The sequence below is a fragment of the Hirundo rustica genome, chromosome 1 (assembly GCF_015227805.2).
Source record: "Hirundo rustica isolate bHirRus1 chromosome 1, bHirRus1.pri.v3, whole genome shotgun sequence".
Classification (NCBI taxonomy): Eukaryota; Metazoa; Chordata; class Aves; order Passeriformes; family Hirundinidae; genus Hirundo; species Hirundo rustica.
The window spans coordinates 104,447,952-104,463,163 of NC_053450.1; the positions used below are offsets into that span (position 1 = coordinate 104,447,952).

A 15,212-nucleotide genomic window follows, 5' to 3' on the forward strand; every position below is an offset into this window, starting at 1 on the left:
ATATTTGGTGTTTCCTTTTTTGGGATTTGCATTTTACTGTTTATCTGAAGAGGAGCCATTCCTTTCCTTTCCAGTGATCTATCAAACATTAACAAAGAAGCAGGTTCAGTTTAGAGGAAGAAGTAGGGCAGAGATGAAAGTTGGAAGTTGGTTAGAAGTTTCCAGAAAATTTCTGTACTGATAGAAATATATCTAAATACCCAAGATACTAACCAAGATCCAATGAAAAGACAGTGTAGTTACACATGTTCCTGATCATATAGGTGGACAGCTCTGAATGATATCACTGAAAATTTCTTCCTGCTTGTGTTTCTGCTCTCACATCAGGCTACAGAGACATCATGATATATATAAATATACCATGACAGAAAAACCAAAAAACCCAACCCAAACTAAAAAAACCACGAAAACCAAATAAAAAACTCCCAACAAAACAAAACCCCAAACAACAACCAAAAAGAAAACCAAAATAAATATTTGGTTTCCAGTACCATAACTTACTGAGAAAATTCCTACCCCTCAGATTAATTTTAAATGAACAGTCACTGCCTACTTAAATGTCAGAGTATGTAGGAAGGGACAAGGCGGTTTTTCACAATTTCAAAACTGACTGATAAGACAGGAGAGCAACAGGCTGAGGCAGCTCTTTGGGCAGTTGAAGTTCTTTCAGCTGCATAAGAATTAACATCAAAATTATGATTCTAAGAATTACATGTAAGTTAGGTTTACTGTGAGCCTATCATCATAGACCCTAAAGAAAGCAGTTCACAAAACCAGCGAACATAAAACCACAGTGACAAACAATCCCGCTATTGCTACAGATCACCAGAGCAAGATTACTGTGTCAACTTGAGGTTTTCAAACTAAAACAAAGGAGTGTGGGGGATCAGCACCAAATCTACACCATTTTTCTGCCAAGTAAATACCTGTTTCCAAGTGTTAAGTCCGAAACTGATACTCTTCTTACTGAAATGGACCATTTCATTCAGGGCTTTTTTCATGAGCTACCATCCATTTCCCAAACATACTCAAATGGAACAATCTCTCCACCAGGAATGAAGTAAATGACTGTTTAGACAGAAATTAAGGGGGAATGGGTCTGCCAGACTAAGGAGCACCTCCCATCTCCTGAAAGGGTTTCCTCATCACGGTTGTTTGCTTTTTGGTTTTTTAGACATTTAAACACCCCGCCTGTAGTTTCCTACCAGCTACACACATACAATTCCTAATTTACTTGCTGATATAGCACTTCTTGAAAGCTGACTTCTGATCCACAAGAAAAGATTCTGATTTTATCAATTAACGTCTTTGGCAGCTCACTATGAGATCTAGTTTAGCAAGTAGCATGGCAGAATAAAATCAGTCTGTAAAGCATAGCTGTTGGTGCTGAAACTATGATATTCACATCACACTTGTTTTGGGAGAAAGAGAGGCTACTTCAGGTTAAGTCCAGTCTGGTTTTGTAGACCTATTAGCAGTAGAAGAGTGTTATGTGCACTCCTGCAGCACATTTTTATGTAAAAGGAAATTAGTTTACATATTCCAAAACCACCCTGCAACGTAAAGCAAACCACAGCAAAGAGGCAGGATCATGAGACTCGCTTAAAAATTATATTCTTGATCCAGAGTAAAATGCTAATATAAATATGCCAGTAGCCACAGGGCTTTTGACTTTTGACTTTTTATTTATATTTTTTAAACAATGCCTTTACCAATAATGTCACAAGATCAGTTTAACTTACATAACACTTTTGTAATTTTATACTCATCAAAACTTGGCTCTAAACTTTAGATTTTTATACTTAAGAGCCAATCTGACACTTTTTTCTATCATGTAGAGAAGGTGTGAGGGGGACTTAACTCAAAATTTATAAACATAGCATTATAAATTCCTGAAAAAACACTTAACATCAATCCTAAGATACTACTTTCTAAGGTTATGTTTCAGGCTAAAACCTCACTTTGAATGGAACAAATAGGCCATCTTATACAAAAATACTCCTTATTCTACTGTTCTCAAACCAAGATTTCCCTCCAACAGTGCTTCCTTTCATCGGGAAACCCAGTGCTCTGCTGTGACACCAAGGAATATTAAAAAAAGGAACATTTCATAGGAACATTATGCAGACCAACTCAACACTCTAAAATATAAACATTTCACATTTTAAAAGTTTCACAACTCCTGCAGAACTACTATTCTGAAAATAGAAAAACTTCAAGTTTACTTCAGTAAAATCTACTTCCTCCATCTGTGCTCTTGCTGAAAAGGTAGTTGTCAGCTTTAATTCAGAGAAACAGTTAAGCTTAGACTACTGTATTAATTGTAGCCACTGCTTATAAAACACTGTGTAGCTACTTTTTTCCACACTGAATTCCAGGTCTCCAAACAAGCCATTTAATTTTCCTCATAACAGTGACAACTCCAACAATAAACCAGCACAAATTATGCAAAAGGATCACAGACCTTACAAACATGTTCTCAAACTTATTGAATAAATCAAAGATGCATACCCAACTGATTTTTGTGCAAAGGCACTGTTATCCCTGTCAATGCATTTCAGTGTTCATTTTTTCCATGTAAATTCTATTGATTTTTAAATATTTTGCAGCTCTTAATTCTCCAGGCAAATTCCAGCAAGAAGAGTAGGAAGTAAAGGGGATTTGTGCAAACAGTCTTATTGAAAAGCTGCAATGTGTTACCCTCTGGAGAACCCTCTACAAGAATTTATGTGGATGAATTCAAACCAGCTAATTCCTCACAATAAGTTACAAACATGGCCATACACATGAGATAATCTACCCACATCATCAACCACTGTGCCTAGAAGGGTGTCATGCCTTGCAATGAAATTCATCAATTAATGCTGATGCTTCTCTGGAGAATATGAGAGCTGCATTTCTTATCTCAGTGTGTGATGGGATGCTTCTTTTCATACTAAGCCCTACAATCTATAGTTGCATTTCTGAGTGCTTGGGACTTCTGCTCTTTATGTGTCACACATCTCAGTCTGGTCAAGCAGAAAAGGTCACACAATTCCCAGTAGTGAATCTTCAGTTTTAGCATCACCAAGAAACTCACGGCATGATTCAACTCTCTAGGGCAACACAGAAAACTGAATCATGAGAACTGACTATTTAAATAGAAATTATAACCACACTTCTTACTATCATATTCATGGAAATGATGCTTGTGTGCCATTACCAACTCTCACTTGAAAATAAACACAGCAGAGTAACCAGTCACTTTGTGGGGGGCAGCAATGTACATAAACCATAAAATAGGCTTTTCGAGACACACACTAGCAGATGTACCATTTGCCACTGCAAGGCCTTTGACTTGATTTACCTCATACCCTTGCTGCTTGTCTCAAGAGATGTGGACAGACAATACCCATCATTCTGCACTTTGTGTAAATTGGACTTTGATTTCCACCCAAGCACAGCAAAGGTCAGAATTAAATGGAAGCAGCAGTGGTTTGTTTAGCTGAGCTGTTATCACCTGCTCACTTACACTCTTCCAGTTTTCAAGATTGGACTCAAATTGTCCAACAATCCAAAAAAGAGAGATTTCTGATATAGGCACAGACAAGTAGATGTCTACAATACTGTTCAGATATGTTTTATCCTGTAGCTTGGAAAAAAATAGCAAAGTGAGGCTGAATTGATGAATAAGAAGTGAAATAGCAGGAGGAAAGACAATTTTGTGCAGAATGAGAAGACTAGTCCCCAAAGTTGCAGAATATGACATAATTTTCACACTAAAGGTAAACTTTAAAAAATGCATTAATATCACTGCAACTACAGTATAAAAAAAATACTAAACGCTTTGCTTCATTATTTACAGGCAAGTCACCATCTGAAACAGTACCCATTTTACATCTTATTGAAATTGTAAGTTCAATACCTGTTGGAAGACCTTAAGAGACAAGAACTAGACATACAGACTTGCTATAAAAATATTGATAGTGTTATGGAAAAATTGACTTTAGTGTTTAAAACTTCTAGGCACAGAGCATTAGGTTGGAACTTAAATCTGCAAAGTGAAAATGAAAGCAAATCTTGAGAAAATCTAAACAACTATTACTATTCAAGGAAGTTTCAACCTTGAAAGAAAACCAAAGATTGGTGCTGACTTTCTCGCTGTGTAATAGCCAGGTCTAATATAATGCCCTCCATGCATTTTAAAAACAGTATCAACACTGTCTGAATACATCACACTAACAATACTTGTTATCTGGGATGTCTCTATTTCCAAGGAGACAACAAGGCATACAAGCTCCCCTGGCAGTCGATATCGTTGGCTCAATCTGCTCACAGCAAGGGCAAGGTGATTTCAAGGAACCACAAGGCAGAGCAGGCAGATGTCAGTAGTCTCAGTGGGTAAAATGAAGCACAAACCCCTCAGCAAAGATTCAGCTCAGCAAACAGTACAGTGCCACTTCTATGGTCAACAGATATCTTTGGGTATTTTCTACAGGATTAACAAAATGTAATAGGTATTTTATGATTCATATATTGGAGTACTGACCAAAGAGTAAGAATCATGGGAACACAAAAATGCCTGACTGCACAGCATTTAAAACCCCTGCTTGCTGCTACCAAGCACTCCACTGACACTTCAGTTCCTGGCACTAATATCTCCTATGCACACAAAAGTCTGAATTCTATTTGCACCGAGATGCACTTTAAGAGGCTGACAGAACCTGATGCCTCCTTTAATGTCAAAACACCACCCCTATCCCCCAATGAGACTTTTCTCTACTGATCTCATTTGAAGCACATGTTTCAAGTAGCTGTTTTTGGAGCATACCTATTAGATTCTGCTTCACAATGTCAGCAATCTCATTTTTAAACACTGAGAAGGAGCTATACCTTTTAACAGCATGGATAAAGTTAGTGCATGCCCTCAGGAGGCCGATGACCCTTGTACAGTTTTCCTCTCCATCAGAGGGAATTCACATTCAAATTCAGTCCAGACAGTGCTCTCCTCCTCAGACATGAAATCATACTTAGGGAAGAAGATTCTTCCCTCCCTGCTACCAAATTAAATATTTTGATGGATTTATTTTCATAACACAATTAAACAGGAGAAGCCTGTGAAAATCTGATTCTGAAGTCCACTGACCTGAACACAGTTTGTGCTCCAACTTATTCAAACCTCTTTCTCACTTTGAATACAACCTCCAATTACTTTACCACAGTATTACAGGATTATATCCACTGTGGCCTCCTTCCTAATGTGTGACACACTTTCGGAGAAAAGTGTAACCTCTGGTTTTGCAGGATACTTTTCAGGCAAGAAGAGTGGTTTTCTAACTATCTTTAGAAGACTTGGCACTAGCAGTCATAAAAGGAGAGAATAACTTTCTGCAACACAGCATAAAATGTCCAAATCCAACAGAGCAGGATTTTAGATGCTTCGTTCTTCCCAATTCTCATGGTATCCCCACTGCCAAACTCAGCTTGATTTCTCCTTAGTACATTTACACTGATGGATTGTACTTTTTGTATACAGTTTCTCCCTCTGCCCTGTATATACAGTCACACTACCATGCTCAGGACAAATACACCATCATTAAAAGTCCTATGTGCATCCACTGAATAACCCAGGGGCAAAACTCCAGTATAATGTTTGAGGGCACACAGTAACATCCCATTTTCAGAAAGAGGAAAATAGGCACCACGTGACTGGAGGAAGATCACACTCCTATTCAGCAAATGAGTCAATACAAAAAACCAAAAGGTCCTTTCCACTTCTCAGCTTTATCTTGTAAGACACGATACAAATCACAGATGGCTTCTGGCCAAACTCCGTATGGACAATTAGAGGCTTCTCTTTCCCTACTTCTGTTCAGCCATCCCAATAAAATACAGTATCTTTTACTATCCTGAACCCACGCATACTAATTAAGCACTTACTTAAATGCACAGGCTATGACGGACTTTGGAGAGGGTAGGATTTCATATTTAGTAAGTTCACTGAGTTTAAAAAAGTTGAGCAAATTGTGGCTCCTGTAACATTTATTATTTCCTCCTCAGATAACATGGATGAGACTGATGAGTAAACTCCCATAGACTCTCAGCATTTCACCTCATATGCTTTCATGGAAATCCATGCTGAGACAGTTGGTTCTGCAACACTTCAAACCCCTTTGGGATGCATGCCAGAGAGGACATTTGTGCCCATACCACCTTTTCAGTCTTGCTGTTTTCCCAAAGCAGATCCCTCTGTACTTTGAAGGGAGCGGACCTGATACAAGGTCCAGAGTGCCATCCAGACGGTTCAGAAAGGCAAAGGGGGCTTTCCAGGTGGTCCTAACAACAGTCCACACAAGCAGTGGTGGCAGTGGGAGAGTAAGATCCTGGCAAAGAATGACGAGGAGGGGAACCTTTTCTTACATTGCAAAAAGAGTTTTTAACAGATATAGGAAGAAAAGACAATGACTTTAATGTCCCAACCTTCACAAACATTTCACTCTTAAAATTATGTCTTCTGATTTCATGAGCTGTGTTTTATTATTTCTAGAGTTAATTTTTTTAACCTGATGAATGCAGCTCAGTGTTGCTGCCTGTTTTAGGACATCCTATAACTTTACATCCACCCCTGGCTTCTTTTTTTAACAAAACATTTTTAAGACCTATCTGTATATATTTTATAAATAGATAAATCTACACTTGGAGAAAACAAGATAAAATAAACAACAACAACAAAAAAGGATAAAAACCATAAAGGCAATGAAAATTGCATTACATTATCAGTCAAGTAAGGAATTTTTATGTAACCTGGATGAAATTCCTCTTCACATTTTATTCTCTAATATGTCATTGCATTGCATCTGGTAGAAAAACAAGACCTAAAATCAAAGTTCTGTGGACTGAACAGCTACAATAAGCTTACTTAAATCAGGAACTGACAAACACCTGTGTCTTGGAATAAAACCAGGGGGTGGTAAAGAAACAAAGAGGGAACACTATAAGAATATTAATGCTTCTTCCACAGGTATAAAATAATTACCTAATTTTGAAAATTTTGAGAGATGTTCATTGTTCATATAACCTTTAAACAAGATTGAAAAAGCCATTTGCAAGTAAATGGTGTGGTAGCATAACTGGGATCACTGTAGTCTGGCAGAACAGGACACGATATCCAGCAAAGATCAGCTCACAAAAAAAGTAGGTCATGCCTGTAAGTAGACTACTTACTCAAGCAGACCCTCCAAATCATTATGACAAACTGTTCCCATAAGATACCTGTCACACCAGTAAAGTTTGGTAGGTTTAGTTACTACACAAAATATATGATAACTGCTTTTATTGTAAGTCACTTGTGCTTGTTTATAGTCCTTTGTTTTGACATGCTGCACACACATGATGTACAATTAAAGAGAACTGTTACTTTCCTCCTTTTCCCACAATACAGTAAAGCCTACAAACAAACACAAGCTCTGGGACCATTAAGAGAGGCTCTTGCTTGCAGACTGTCTTTCCAACCAACTACTTCAATTCAAATGCTAAAACTGTCAAGCTTAATTAAGAGTTATGGGGCATAACCATTTCAAGACTATAAATCTACACAGTAGAAAAGTATAATGACTGCCTTAGCGAACATCTCTTTTTAAATAAGCAGTATCTCTTACCAAGACCTAATTTAAGTTCCTTGTACACAACACTGTATTGTAAATAACTTTATTGCTTCTCCTGAAGTGAATATAAAGACCATCATAAAGTAATTTCATCCTGAAGTCTTTTGGTTTATTTGACTATTTAAAGTGGACCTCAAAGCTTATTCTAGTGCTTACACTGCTACTCCATCCAAATCCATCATAGCTCTTTGTGATCCTCCGAAATGTTTGCAAAGAACTGTCTTACTCTCCAACTTCTTTTAATATCTTTTTTTCTAAAGTTTCTTTGACTTTTGAGTGTGCACAGCTGTTCACACGTCCTCCCAGCTTCAAGCACAATGCTAAAGAGGAATCAAGAAGTCACCATTTAAGCACTGCCCTTTAAAAACATCCTTAGCATTCACCACACCCAGCCTAAGACACTAGTGACACAGTGCAAAAAATCTAACAAAACAGCACTGTAAAGCAGGCTTGGATTTAAACCTTAAAGCCACATTATCCATTCCAGAAGAACCACACATTTACTTCCATTTTAGCAGTGCTTAGGTCTTCTACCATAACTTCTGCAAAATCAGTGCTCTAGGGAGCACCCAACTCAATCAGAAAACCTAGTGCAACCTCTACCTGTACCAACCTGTATTGGTACTTTCAGCCGGAAATTAAAATTTAACAGACAACTGATTACTGTGCTTCAAAGGCTTGACCCTCACGGTACTGGACAGATTTTAAAACCAATTGAATATTGCCATATTCAGTGTGAAGAAAGTCCCACATACAGTCTTACCATTAGCTTTCATATATTTAAGGTGATTTTCTGGACTTTGCAGCAAAGCACGTACCCTCAAAAAAACAAATCCTAAAGGCTTAAACCTTTAAGGGTGATTGAAGAAGTATCATGTTTATTACTATTTCTTAATCTAATGACTGTTGTAATACAATTACATTAGGAAATCTTTGGCTTTCTCTACCTGCTTCATAGACTAATAGATTAATTCAATTTTAGAACTGATGGTCTGTAATAGTCAGTCTAGAGATACCTCCTTAAAATAAAAGTTTTTAAGGAAACTTAAATTGTTTATATCCTGATGAGCACTTTTTTATGTGTTAAAATGTTTAGGTCAAGATATAGAGGAAATAATGGCTGAAATGCATAATTTATACAGACTAAACATAACTGTAAAGGACCCTTATCAGCTGTTTATCAGATCCAGAGAGGCACAGAAAGTACACTCTGGTCAGCATGTTAGTGCATTTGGGGAGAAGATATTTATAAAAGGAGCTACACTTCTCTCTTCTTCATTACCCTATCTGGAAAATGTGGTTAATAATAATACTGCTTTGAACTTAAATTTCCATTTGTAGATTTGAAATCATTTTATAAAGGTGCATAAGCATTATTATTCTCATTTCACAGTTGGCCTCACTAAGTACAGAGATTTGTAGCAATTTGTATGAGAAGCAGCATTCTCTAGTGAATAAGTTAAGACTCTGAAATTATGTCGCCCAGGTTTTCTTCCCAGCTAAACTGTAAACTTCAGACTACACCAATATCCACTGTGGCAAAACCGGACACAGACCATCTGATATTGGAGGGTTTCTGCATGGGAATAGAAACACGAGCCAGAAATACGTAACATAGATACAAAGAATTTCTGCCTCACGTTGATCTAGCCACTTAAAATTAACTTTCTGGAACCCTGGGGAGATGGTCATCCCAGAGGTCATCAGACTGTTCAAACACACACACACACACCCACACACACACACACACCCACCCCACCACTACCACCACCAACATCAACAACAACAACAAAAAAGTGAAATGGCATCTTTTCAGAAATAAAAAAGGAAATAAAAAGATATATAGCAGCAGACAGCCTGGAGTTTGATCAGATCTCCTTAACCACCAGCATCACAATCTTCTCGGCTCTTGTTGACAAAAGATCTTTCATCCTGATTTCCTCTAACACCTTTTCTCTTACTCAACATTATTCCTCCTCTGGACAACAGCTCCTGCACATGGCAACAACCTTACCTATGGGTTTTAACTTTTGTCATGAAAAGCACTTCTCTGTGCTAAGGATTCAGCAAAAAATTGAGTACATCTTCTCTGATAACAGAAATAATTTTAGTATATTTTATTCTCAAATATAATTTGGTCACTTAGATTAAACTTTAACCAACATTTCCAATTTCACACTAGACTGCAGGCTAAAAATAAGGAAGCAGTATGATATTTTTCCTTTTTAAAATTATGGGAATGATAAAACTAAGGCTAAAAGGCTAACAAGTAGAAAGTAATATTTTTGAGGTTGCAAGCTTAAAACTACCACCTATTCTTCAAAAAGCAGCTTAATTTCAGAGCCAGGCCAATAAACTCAAAAGAATCTCTCATCAGCTTCAAAACTACTCCAATTTTTTTCCCCAAATATCAGTTGGCCAAGAAAGGATACCAACACAGTTAGGAGCTTAAGCCGAAAACATGCTTGGAGGGTTTTAATTTTAAATAAACAGAGGTCTTAAGTATTTGAAAAACTGGTATTTTAAAGAAAAATTACAAGAGTTTCCCCTGAAATCAATCTGCAATAGCTTGTATATGTGAAACTTGTAAGGACAATCAATTTTTGACAAACAGGAGGAAAACATAAACAAAAGTGAGCTGTCAAAACAAATAAATAAAATGTTAAATGTTTTTAATGCAATAATAGTTCATTAACTTTTATACAGAGTATAATATAGTTAGATCAAATTACTTCTCCAAGCATATGTTGGATAAAAACCAGAAGATATCAAACTGGGGTTAAAGTAAATCATGATTTTGCTACAGATGTTGATACCCCTGCAAAATTTTGAAATTTGTAATTCATAAATAAGCGGTTGAAACAACTATTGAATACTTTAAATTTAATAACAATGAACTTTTTTCCATTATTCTACGCTTCTCATGATCACAGAAAAGCCTGTTCAAATTAGTCAGAAAAAACCCAGCTGCATCAGTTCTCTCCTCTGTTCCAGTTTTGTGTCAAGGCATAAATCCATGATGGATTCATGCTAATTTATTCCCAGGAAAATACCTGGTATGCTGTGTTTTTGGAGCCTTTAACAGCATTTATTCACATGTTTACCTCTCTAACACTCCTTGACTACAAGCACACTTGGTCAAACTATAACACGTGAATGTGCGTTGAGGATGGTGGCAGGTAGAGCAAAACCTTTGGGTGATGTGCAGAAAACCAAAGACCACTATCAAGATCTCTCGATCAGTTCTGCAGCACAGCACGGTGAGTGACTCTTCAAAGAAGGTGATCTCAGCGACAGCCCTCTTCCCTCCCCAGCCAGGGCATTACAGGGTCCCCCAACTGGGAGTGTCCCCTCTACAAAGGACTCATTACCTCTGGGAAGATGGTGCAGGGGAGCCTTGCACTCTGCAGGAAAAAAATCACCACAGAAGTAGTAGTAATGGTGATCTGCTGTTTTAGTGTACTTCCGTGTTAAGAACTTTTAACTCCACTATAACTGTACTACAACCAAATCAAGGTTTCCTGTCAGCATGATATACTGGGAATACACATCCCCTCCAGCTGAACAGCTCTCAGGCTTCTTATGTCACCTCCCACTGCCTCCCTAAAGCCACAACAAAGATCACTATTGACTAATATGACAACACCTAACAAGGGTACAGCTGATAAACTCTAAGTTTGATCCTGTCTACAACGCTCATATGCCTCCAGAAGTTGCTTCATCTGTCTGATTTTGAAACAGGAGGTAGCATTACAACTAAATGCAGATGAACTGAGAAAAACGCACCAAATATAACGGGGTTTTTTAGGAAGCATATTCATATTCAAAGAGCACCTCTAAAAATGGGTAGAATGAAAGAAAAGAAGCACGAACACTGGTCCCTTCAGGACTGGGTTGATTTTCTAGTTTTGCATGTGTATATAAATCAATCTTTAATCAACATTTGTAATTTCTGCACCCAGGCAAAGTTAGAGGAAGCAGAAGGTAAAGGAGGAAAATAAAGCTGAAAGTGTAAAAATATTCATGCACAGACACACATGTGCACATGCACTCCCACACATCCAGCAAGGCCTACTTTGCCATATGGGATTGCTGCTCTGTATTTAGCTAAGGGAATAAGCACCAATTTTTTTTTTTTTTTTTTTTTTTTTTTAAGAGATGAATATTACTTTTCCAATAAAAATAAGCCAAGGATTTAAAATAGGAAAGCTTTTTTAATGAAAAACAAATGACATTTAAAACCTAATAGCCTTAATTCTGATAAAAAAGTCAAAGCCTTTATTTAAAGAACAGAAACATTCTTTAATAATCACAGGCACTGCAATGCAAAAAAGGCACCACTTGCAATGCAGTGAGTCCTACTTATGGCAGTCTGGCTATGGCAAATGACAGGATACTAATGGAAGAAAAAACACATGCCTAGAAGCAAGAAAAAAAAAAAAAAAAAGGTCTAAATCAGATGAGGGGCCATTAACTTTTAAAAAACATTACTAAGTGTAAACACTCTTAACTCTAGTGATGACAAGTCATATTAAACAGACCTTCAGGGACCCCTGACTAAAGAAAAAGGGTTACAAAATTTAGGGCATCTTACCAAGATTAAGCACACGCTAAGCTGACACATGGCATTTGCTGGTACTGATACTGACACTGCTGTCTGGAGCACGGCCAATATGATTTGTGAGGACTTAGGATGCACTGAGACATACCCAAGCTGGCAGTCATGACTGGTGAAAGAGTCCCACAACCAGACAAATATTTCACTGGTACTGCCATGTATTGTCAGACCTGAGTTTAATGGACACAATCCCTATCTCAGGGATTGCCACATTCTTCAAATGACTTGCTAAACTCGAGCCCTTTGGGGAGCTCCTAAACTCACAGCTGGAAGTTCTCTGTTGATTTTCTAAACCTGGCACCCCACACGCCAAGTAAGAAAGTCTGTGCCACTTACTTTACTTTACCTTCATGCCATTTTCCTGACACACTGCAAAAGAACTAGATGTTTTGACCATTAGGAGGAAAACTAGTGAGAGAAACTCTAGATATGAAGTGTGCCTACAAGTGCTTCATTTTCAAAGAGGCAAAAACAAGTAAAACCTTCAGAAAAGCAGCTGTTACGTTACAGTCCCTCTTCCAGCTTTTCTTCATCCCTGGTATGCTGACTTTCAGGTTTATTCCATCCTAAGATTCCCTCCTGCATGCAGTCTTACTACCTGAAGCTTATTGAAATAATCAGTACCAACAAGACCATTCCTGCACTACACTCATTTTCAATAGCTGCATTTGAAGGGCTTAAGAACCACCGAAAGCCAGATAATACACAGGCCTTTTCTTCAGTCGCTCTCAGTATTAGTTTTAAAAAATGTATTAAATTCTTATGTCTTATATATTCTAAGAGAATGCTTTCTCTTACTTCCTTTTTTGCTATAATGATCAGATAAAACTGGTGAGCAACACTACATTTTTTTTTCATTTTCCAGAGAGAAGATAATGGTTTAGACAGAAGTGGCCTATCAACTGCAGTATGCAATTTAATGAGGGAAGTTTCGCACCTGTAGTTTTAAAATCAATGAAGTTTCAATGGTGAAAAAACAAAACAGCAGAGTGCAGATGAAGGTTTACTTCTAACTCTCGATTCCTTAGAAAGTTAAAATCACCACCATATACAACACAATAAAACTACATATGGTGCTTGCCCTGCAAAAATCTTCCTGAGGCTTTTTGTTTTTGGTTTGCTTTGGGTTTGTGGGATTTTTTTAATAAATGTAAACCTGCACTTCTCAAAGCATTTTGAAATTCAAATGACGATTCATCGGACTGCTAAGTATACCTCTATAGACACACAAATGAATATTTTCTTCTAATTACCTTATTTCTCTGATGTGGAATGTGGAAAAAAAACATCACGTAACTTCAGCATTAAAATAAGATATTAAAATGCCTCATTTGGCACCAAATGCTATCATCATAAAAGAAATGAGGGAACCTGAAATGTGTTTCCACTTTTTGAATATCCAGTTCAAATCTAAAAGCCATGAATTTCAAAATAATTTGGATCTGAACTGAGTAACGATCCAAACATTCTTGAGTGACAACACAAAAATTGCTTATAACGTGCTCTGACCTCCAAAAATTGAAAAACACTAGCACTCTGGTGGAAGCTTGATGCTAGGCAGCCACCTAGAAGAGGGATTGTTTACAAGGTCAACAGTGAGCCAAGCAGCCAGCTTGCTGCAGTGCTTGCACAATGAATTAGGCTGGATCAGTTAAATAAATATAGGATAAAAGGTGCTGATTTTCCAGATCTGTAGGGTTAGGGTATTTCTTGGGTATAGCAGTGTATCACTTCATCTGCTCTGCATCTTCAAATCATACCCCACCAAACAAAACCAAAATCATCCACTAAATTAACTAAATGCACAATGGCACTGACACCACGTGGCTGAGATGGCTGTTTCCACACAAGGAACAGTTTTTACACAAGTTGGATACCTGCACGTGGCTTTTGGGTACCTTTCTGTGTCCCAGCTGAATGACAGCCCAGCTGCACAATCTGACATCTTGGGTGCACAGCAGCATCCCCACAAATTACACAATTACGTTCAGGCGAGTGTTCTGCTCTCCAGCCCCACCATCCCTGGTGACCACAGACAGGGACAGATGTAAAACTGCCTCTCGGCCAACATCTCCCCTCAACACATGAAAATGGCTCTTCAGCAGCATTTATTCTACATGGTTCGCATTCTCCCCTTCCAAATGCCAGAGGCCGTCCCTTCAATTCCACATCCAGGCCTACTCATTATCCAGTACTTCCTCCAGGCCTCTCTGGAAGAGTCTGTGAGGCAGTAACAGAAAATTCTGCTAATTAGAGCTTACCAACAGTAAGATTCTTTAGAACTGTGGCTAGCATAGTGATGGATTTAGGAAGCTGCTGTCCTGAAAGATTGTTGAATCTACAAAACATTCACTTAAACCTTATTATCTAAAGCTCCCTATAGAAAGACCTGTTCATGTTTCTGTCAAGCTCACAGTAGTTTATTGTGCTCACCATGTCAAAGTTTTCTTTTTGCTCTTTTGCTAAGCAGATGTCAAGAAGAGAAAATATCTTTGTTTGAGAGAGGAAGTGCAAAACCGACCCCACAACCCACCTCCTATCCTCCTCCTAAAACACCTTCCAAGTATGTATGTTTTCAAATCTTTGTGGAGTTTGGTTTAGAGAATACAGCAACTCTTGCTGAGGGTTCTGGGCAAAAATGAGGTTTTCAGGTAACCCAATTCACTGCCTGGGCCAAACGCAATCTCCATCTGCACAGAAACAAGAGACAGCTGTCAAAGCAACAAAATTAACACCAGCCACCCAATCCCTCCCTCTGTTTGCCCTCCCAAACCTTAGGAATTTTTAGTTGCAATTCCCTGGTTATTTATTAGAGGCTATTGTATCCTGTCTATCAAAATATTATGGACATACTGTATACATAAAAACAGCCCAGATGGAGAGACAATAAACCAGCACATGCTTACTAGCCTCTGGTTTTGTGTGCATAAAGCATGCAGATTAAAAAAAAA

General features: G+C 37.9%; 1 protein-coding gene across 1 annotated transcript in view; it reads right to left on the reverse strand.

Annotated features, from left to right (window-relative positions):
- Positions 1-15,212, reverse strand: part of TPK1 (thiamin pyrophosphokinase 1) — a 309,075-nt gene that overhangs the window by 247,146 nt on the left and 46,717 nt on the right. The gene's annotated exons all lie outside the window — the stretch shown is intronic.